The 6934-nt window shown below is 36.6% G+C and overlaps 1 protein-coding gene across 4 annotated transcripts in view; it reads right to left on the bottom strand.

Moving 5' to 3' along the window:
- The window catches only part of pard3aa (par-3 family cell polarity regulator alpha, a), a 708633-nt gene that overhangs the window by 679149 nt on the left and 22550 nt on the right, over positions 1–6934 (bottom strand). The window lies entirely within an intron of this gene.

The following is a 6934-nucleotide window of genomic DNA, read 5'->3' as shown; positions in this document are numbered from 1 at the left end:
GTGTAAACATTCATCTGTTTCATTACTCCAGAGATTCGTTACGCTATGAAAACTGAACCAACTGAAAGCACACTGTTCACACCCTTGCAAATCCGTCATCACAAAACAAGACCAATTAGGCTTTCATGCTTTCCACTGTCACTTGTGGATTCATCAGTGTTGATACTGAAACTAATGTGCACTGTACATTTCAATGGAAAACAAATGCTACAGTAAACATCTGTAATCTGATTAACAGTAAGTTTTCTTAAAGAGGACCTAATAGGGCCCTTTTTTACAAGATTTAAATCAAGTCTCTGATGTCCTTAGTGTGTGTATGTGAAGTTTCACCTCGAAATACCACACAGATAATGTTTTACACCTCTCTGAAACTGCTCCTTTAAGGCTTTGATCCAAATTGTGGTGTTTTGGTGACTGTCGCTTTAAATTCAAATGAGATTGTGTCAAAATGCCTGTGTGTCAGCATAGTGGCAGATTGAAAACAAGACTAACGTCCTATGCTAGAGGAAGAGATGGTCACTAATGGGCGGGGCTTTCCCCCTTTGATGACATGTACAAAGGGAATGCGCTGTTTGTTCAAGCTACATGTTTAAAATGAGCTGAAGCGACACAATTCTCCAGGTTTTTTGGGGTCAACTTAATTGTTTTGTTCAATCAACTTAAATTTGTAAAAATGTACAACGTTAACTTAATTTGTTCATGTTGTGCCGACACACATTGATTGTGGAACCCAGCAATTTGTATAGTGTACACTGTAAAACATGCAGGGCTCCACACAATTCATTCATATTGTCCCAACAACACAAGTCGATTCGAAGTTAACTTTACAGATTTAACAATCTGAAGTAGACTGAACACCAAATAATTAAGTTGTCGCAACGAAATCTTAAGAATTGTGTTGTTTCAGCTCATTTTAGCTAAGTAGTTTAAACAAGCAACAACATTTTTTTATATGTATACACCAAAGCTGAAGACATGAATAATAATGACAAAACCATGACTCAAGCACACACACACACTCACACACACACACACACACACACACTACAGAAATCTGCTTCAACTTACTTTAATATGGCAATCATAACTGTGATGTAAGGGTTTCCTGGAAAAGCACAGCTGTAATGAGGGGAAACCTCCAGCCACGTTTGTGTGCAGAATAAACAGAGGAAAGTGCTGCCATAACTCGCACTGTCATCATCATAAATACTGAATATTATCCACACACACACACACACACACCGTTGTCACACAAACACACCGCTCAGCTGGTGTGACTCAAATAATCTTCCTTCATTCTTTCCTAGCCAAAATCATAATCTTTTTTGGCAAACGTTACAATTTTCATGCATCACACTAAGAATAATATCTATATTAAGTGTATATAAAGGGTATTAAGGCTATATTAATATCTATATTATATTAGTAATTTAACCAATAACTAACTGATAACATATCAGGTGATAAATATAAATATTATTCATTCATTCATTTATTTTCTTTCGGCATAATCCCTTATTTATCAAGGGTTGCCACAGCGGAATGAACCACCAACTATTCCAGCATATGTTTTACACAGAGGATGCCCTTCCAGCCGTAACCCAGTAATGGGAAACACCCATATACTAATATAAATATAATTTTTTCCAATGTTTCAACATGATTGCAAAAACAAAAAGGCACAAATACTGTGAGCAACTGATTTTATCAACGTCAGAATTATGAACGCATCACTCAACTACTTCAGTCTATGGCAAACGTTCTTCGTTATACTGTAAATAAAATCTACAGCCTGACCTTTAATAAAAACAGCATAAATAAAGCAATCAAGTCACTGAACATCACCCAAAATCATAATATGAGTTGAATAATATAAAGTGAAGTGGTTCAACCAGCAGAAACAATAATAAATTAACAGTCTTGAAGATATTGGCCTAATTTTGATATCAAACTGATAATGATTAAGATGAATGGCAACATATCATGCATCAATAATAACAATATAACGACACATATAATGAGAAATGTGTTTCCATTGTAGTTTATTCTGGTTTTCTTATCATCTCTGCATGTTTTAAGATGTTATGTCCATCTTGGGATTTCCATCCACCAATTTTTATTTATTGAACATCCTAAAATCTACATAACATTGATTGGGTGTAAACTATAATGTTACAGTTCATGATGTTCATCTTTTGTTAGTCAGATCTACTTTACTCAAACCTCATAACCACATGCTGACAGAAACTACTGACTAAACAACACATTACAAGCAGCACTGTCACACGGATATGAAAACCGTCCAAGAAGAGGCCGTTTTATTTGTCAAGCAATGATTTTGCACGCACCTTTGGGCTTTTACATCCATTCTTGAACACACAAACTTACTCTGGTTTCAAATACCAAAGCTCTTACGCTCTTATGTCTCAATACACAATAAACTCTGCCAGACCACTAAACCACACAATGACATGAGCAACAGGCTGGAAACAGAAAGAACATAGCAGCAAAATCTACAACAAACATCTTTATCTATCCATTGAAATGGAAATATATATTGTTTTAAATATTAAATGGCTCCTATCATGCAAAAGCAACTTTTGGAAGCTGTTTTGACAGAACTGTGTGTAGGCATGCTGTGTCCACAGTCATATTGGAGTGATATAAATGCAACAAATGTCTTTTTTTTTTAATTTCCTGGCATTAAAATAGGATTCAAATCCCATTGATTTTCAGGCCAACATCAACATGACCCACTGCTATTGATTGACAGGTGCGTATTAACACGTCTTCATAGTAACATGCATAAATATGTCCACAGAATGGGATTTGCAAAGAAACTAGGATTCAAAAGATCTGTTCTGACTCTCTGTGATCAGCTGCACCTTAAGAATGAGTTTAACAAGTTTAAAACATTTAGAAAGCAGTGCATGTTTGTAATAAAGAAAAGACAGTAAATTCACTATGTAATTCATAACCACTGGAATCACCACAGCAGCACTTCAGGCGCACCTAGTTGAAAACATGTCAACGTTTCAGAATGCCGCACCACGCGTCACGTAACAACTGATCAGCTTCATACTTTGTGTAGGTATACTGTGTCAACAGTCATATTGGAGTGATATAACGCAACACATCTCTTGTTTTTAATTTCCTGGCATTAAAATAGGATCCAAATCCCATTGATTTTAAGGCCAACAGTAACATGACGTAGGAGTGCGGTTTTCCCCACCCACTGCTATTGATTGTCAGGTGCGTATTAACACGTCTTCATAGTAACATGCATAAATATGTCCACAGAATAGGATTTGCAAAGAGACTAGGGTTCAAAAGATCTGTTCCAACTCTCTGTGATCAGCTGCACCTTAAGAATGAGTTTAACAAGTTTAAAACATTTAGAAAGCAGTGCATGTTTGTAATAAAGAAAAGACAGTAAATTCACTATGTAATTCATAACCACTGGAATCACCACAGCAGCATAGTGTCAGTCAGGTCAACTACATATGAGGATGCTATAATCACACATTAGGAGTCTCGGTTTGTGGACATTAAATCTGCATTCTTTTGTACAGTAGCATCACGGATACCCACAAAACAGTATATATTAACTTGTACGCTGTCACATTTGCCTTTCCCACATATTGGGAGCAATAAATCGCGTACTTCAGGCATGCCGCACCACATGTCACGTAACAACTAATCAGCTTCATACTTTGTGTAGATATACTGTGTCCATAGTCATATTGGAGTGATATAAACGCAACACATCTCTTGTTTTTAATTTCCTGACATTAAAATAGGATCCAAATCCCATTGATTTTAAGGCCAACAGTAACATGACGTAGGAGTGCGGTTTTCCCCACCCACTGCTATTGATTGACAGGTGCGTATTAACACGTCTTCATAGTAACATGCATAATTATGTCCACAGAACAGGATTTGCAAAGAAACTGGGATTAAAAGATCTGTTCCGACTCTCTGTGATCAGCAAGAGTCAAACTCAAGAATGAGTTTGGCAAGTTTAAAACATTTATAAAATAGTGCATGTTTGTAATAAAGAAAAGACAGTAAATTCGCTGTGTAATTCATCTTGACTGCTGGAATCACAACAGCAGCAGAGTACACACAACTATAAACAAGGATGCTTCAATTACATTAGAAGTCCCGGATGTTAAATCTGGATTATTTTGTACAGTAGCGTAGCAGATATCCATACAGCAGTGTATATTAAATATTAACTTGCATCCTGTCACATTTGTGCAAAGGTAAAAGAGTGTGTGTGTGTGTGTACTGTAAAATTTGTAACAACACTTATGTGTGACTCGTTGCAAAAAGGCTTGAATTAACAAATACATCAAATAACCACTGAGTCATACCTGCCAACACTCCTGTTTTTCCCGGGAGTCTCCCGTATTTCAGACCCATCTCCTGCCCATCTACCGTATTGTTCTGTCCCCCGGAAAACTCCCGGAATCTCCCATCTACCCCCCCGCTCCTCATCTTTTGGTACAGTCCGGCTAGCTTCTTGGTTCAGTCCCCATGCGCACCAACCCCAACGCGCGGCCATCTTCATACCCTCTCCCCGCTCCTCAGTTCGCACACACCTCCCCCCCCCTGCTCTTCACTTTGCGCGCACCCCCAAACACTCACTGTGGTATTTTTGACTCATAAACCGGATCTCTGCTTCATTCATGTCTGTCTCGGTCACTGACTGCTGTTTATCTGACAAGCACAGAAGGAAAAGCAGAGGAGCATGTCGTGCACAGTGGGCGGGGAGATCCAGCTCATTTGCATTTAAAGGCATAGTCTACAAAAACATCTACGCTGTCTTCTGACCCCAAAATGTACATTTTCAGCAGGGCATAATAATCATCTGATGGGTATTTTGAGTTGAAACTTTACAGACACACTCTTGACACACCAAATACGTATCTTACATCTTGTAAAAGGGGTAAAATAGGAGCCCTTTAAATACAAGCAAATATAACACTCCAGATGTACAGTCAAAAACCAAAAGGCACAACACAGAGAGTCATCTACAGTAAAAGACTACAATGATCTGACAAGAAGTCGAGACTACAAATGTTTTATGTTACTTTAACTTAATGTAATGGGTTAATCAGATGTTGACTGCATTTTTTAAGTTATGCAAAATACAACTTAATATTTTTAGTCAGATTGATTGACATAAGTTGAGATGACTCAAAGTTTGATGCGATTAAACAACAAAAAATAAAGCAGCATTAGTAGCTTTACAGTGTAATGATTTCAAAAGGTCAACAGTAGAAAACCTCTAATCCTTCACAAAACATCTCGATCACGTGACCTTTGACCCGAGGAAGCGGTTACTTATGAAAGCTGAAAAGATATAGGAGAGCAGTTAAACAGGGTTTTCCTCAAGGAGAAAAAAGAAAAAAGGAGAAAAAACACCCCAGAACTGCACCTCTGACCGCAGGTTAAGCTGTTGACAACATGGAGAAGTGAAATCACACCCAGAAGGGCTCGCCCGACAAGCTGGAACAGAGCTTCGCAAATATTTCACTTCTGCTGCAACACGTCCACATCGTCCCTGCTGGAGGCGCGGAGCTGTCATTTTAACACACAGCATTTTGCAACGCGGGAAAAACATAAATACAGAGAGCTGAAATACCCCAAAACACAAATAAAAGGGGGATTTCCATTTGAAAAGGGCATTATTTACTATATCAGATGGCTAATAACATGCTTTGTTACATGGCTCTCTGAAATACTTGATTCTGATTGGTCAGTCATGAGATACCAAGGTATGTCACTCTCAGAGCTCTAATTTATACTGCAGGGATGTTGATTGCTCAGTTCTGATTGGCTCATGACCATTCTAAGGTGTGCCGTTATATTCAGATAAGCGCACAGATAAAGTAGTACCGGCAGATTTAGGGCAGATTCCATATCACTCCGCTGAATGATTTCAGTTATTTCACAGCTAGACAGTAGATCAATAACAAACAACTTTACAAAAATGACTTGTGTAAAACGTAAATCGACAACAACGGAACAATTTACTGAACTGAAAACGTGGTTCATAGAGTTACTCTTTGGAGGCATTAGGGCTGCAAAATATATCGCTTCAGCATTGATATGGCAATAGTCACATGGTAAGATATGCAGTGTTGTGTCTGGATTATACAGTAGCTGAACGGGAGCTACAGAATAGTATTTACTTACTGCAATTATACAAAACTGATATGAATTATGCAAAAAAATAAAGTCCAAATATCTACAATTCAATGCAAAAACAAGATTATTTTGGCAGATAATTTAGCCTGCTTTAAGGAAAAAACCTTTTCATTTGGACTTATTTCTTCTGAAGGTGAAAACAAAACATTTTTACGTTGCATTTTTTCAATTACCATGATTAAACAATACATTTTGTTATATTACGTGTGTTTTTCTGTTAGTACTGTGGCTGTTTTAGCTGAACAAAAACAAAAACTAAAAACAAAACAACACAACACACAAAACAAGTCAAAGCTAAACTAAACTAAACCCAAAACAAAAACATAAAGATAAAACCAAACTTAAAACAAAACACAAAAACCAAACACAAAGCAAAATAAATAAAAACTAAACTAAACTAAACACAAAACTAAAAACAAAACAAGTCAAAGCTAAACTAAACCCAAAACAAAAAGATAAAGATAAAACCAAACTTACTGTAAAACAAAACAAACAAAAATACAAACACAAAGCAAAATAAATAAAAACTAAACAAAACTAAACAAAAACTAAAAACAAAACAACACAACACACAAAACAAGTCAAAGCTAAACTAAACTAAACCCAAAACAAAAACATAAAGATAAAACCAAACTTAAAACAAAACACAAAAACCAAACACAAAGCAAAATAAATAAAAACTAAACTAAACTAAACACAAAACTAAAAACAAAACAAG

This window comes from Danio aesculapii, chromosome 24, assembly GCF_903798145.1.
Source record: "Danio aesculapii chromosome 24, fDanAes4.1, whole genome shotgun sequence".
Classification (NCBI taxonomy): Eukaryota; Metazoa; Chordata; class Actinopteri; order Cypriniformes; family Danionidae; genus Danio; species Danio aesculapii.
The sequence above is the reverse complement of the archived record's forward strand: the minus strand, read 5'-3'. Positions and strand labels throughout refer to the sequence as shown.